Consider the following 2,060-nt stretch of genomic DNA (forward strand, 5'->3'; position numbering starts at 1 on the left):
GCACACCTGGCCCCTGTGCACACCTGGCCCTGCGCGGGCTGCACTCTATCCACCCAGCCGCACCTGCGCTTCCTCAGCTCCACCCCACAGACGGCCACGACCTATTCTCCTGTCAGGCCGAGGGCCCCGCCCGGGCTCCTGGACCCATGGCTTGTCCAGGCTGTGTCTGCTGAGCGTCTTAGCTGACCTAACACCGTGCATGACAAGAGGTAGCTGCTACCTGACTGCTGGCCCTCAGGGGGCAGCAGCGTGACCCTGTCTGCTGTTCGCCCCTCCCCACCCTGGCTCCTCCCTTCGTTTCATGCTGTGGGGGCAGGGGCTCTGGCCAGGGCCTTCCAGGCCGCCTGTCCCAGCCCCACTGTGCCCTGTCGTCCTCCCAAACCAGTGAAATCACACCGCACGTGTGACTGTCCCTGCTTCGTGGCGAGGTGTGGCTGCCACTCTCGTAGGAGCCAGGCGTCAGGGCCTTCCTGTCTGTCCTTCAGTCCAGAAACACGTTCATTTGTGCGATCAGGTATAGGTTCAGAACATGAGATGCGACTGTACATAATTGTAATAAATGAGTTGCCACTATTTAATTCCTGCCTGTGGCTCCCTGTCTGCTCCCTGCCCAGTGCCTGGGGGTCTTGGCTGAGGCTGGGCCAGGTGAGCCCGGGGAGGACCCGTAGGGAGGGGGGTAGGTGGGGGGCCGAGCCCGGAGCCCGGAGGGGTTCATCCTCGGCCGTCTGTCGAGGGCGACACTGCTCGGGAGGAGAGCCGCTGCTGCTGTATATAGACCTGCTGTGCGGGCGAGGAGCTTCCTTCCTTAAATGGATGCATGTGCTCCCAGGAGCGTGTCTTGCTCTTCCTCCCCCGGCTCCTCTCCCTCTCACCCTCCCCTTCCCTGTAACCTTCACGCAGCATTCACTGAACCCAGGGAAACCGTGCACCAGCTCCTTCCACGGAGTGCTCTGCGCCCTGCAGCCGCCGTGCTGGGGCCCGGGCCTGGGGCGGGAAGCCTGTGCAGACACAGGCTTTGGAGACGGCCGGGACCTCCAGGTGAGCCCCTCGGTGGCCTCCTGACTCGCTGGCTGCACCACCGGCCCCCACAGCCCTGGCGAGGGAGGAAGCTGAGGGCTGAGGGCTGAGTGACTCGGTGTTAGGGCTGTTTTGTCTCAGAAACATTGCACCTCCTGCCTAGGCCCCTTTCTAGGGCTCTGGGCCCAACCCCTCCCCTGGCAGCAAACCCCTTCCTCACTCAGGCCCAGGGGCCACCACGGAGGTGTCGGGTCATGGCGACATGGGCTCTCCCTGACCTGAGTGTCCATCCGCTGGCCTGCTTCCTCAGGTATCATCTTTACAAAATAAATAAATAAATACACACACACACACACACACACACACTTCAGAGAGGTTGAGAGGCATGGAAACATCAATGATGAGAGCAAATCATTGATCGGCTGCCTCCTGCAGCCCCCCTAGTGGGGATCGAGCCCGCAACCTGGGCATGTGCCCTGACCAGGAATCAAACCGTGACCTCCTGGTTTATAGGTTGATGCTCAGCCACTGAGCCATACTGGCCGGGCTCCTCAGGCTTTATCTTTGATGCTTGCCACCTCACGTGACATCCCTGGGGTCTGTTTTCCCGCCACGCACTTCCTAGGGACCAGCAGAGCTGACACAGCGTCACCTCCGCCGCCCGGCCATCCCCAGAGAAGCCAGGGTTCTTGATCACCTGGGCCGCCAGCCTGTGGTGGACGAGCCAGGGGAGCCGACCTGGCACGAGGGCTGGAGGCTGGTCTGGAGCCCAAGCCCCTCGCGTCCCCAGAACCGGCCTCCCGCCCAGTCCTGAGTGGGCGGTCATGGAGATCTCTCCCTTTAGCTTGGTGAACATTTATCCTCTAATTTTCCAGAGGTTCGTCCTGCAGTGGGACCAGACTGGGTGACCAGAGGCAGGTGGCCTGGGGCAGAGACACAGCCAGAGCCAGGGGGTGCCACCGGGAGCACAGCAGTGGCCCGGCTGCCCTGGGCCTCACGTCCTGGAGGCAGGGGCCGCAGCCTGCCTCCTCCTGCCCAGCCAG

Source organism: Myotis brandtii, unplaced genomic scaffold (genome assembly GCF_000412655.1).
Source record: "Myotis brandtii unplaced genomic scaffold, ASM41265v1 scaffold410, whole genome shotgun sequence".
Lineage (NCBI taxonomy): Eukaryota > Metazoa > Chordata > Mammalia > Chiroptera > Vespertilionidae > Myotis > Myotis brandtii.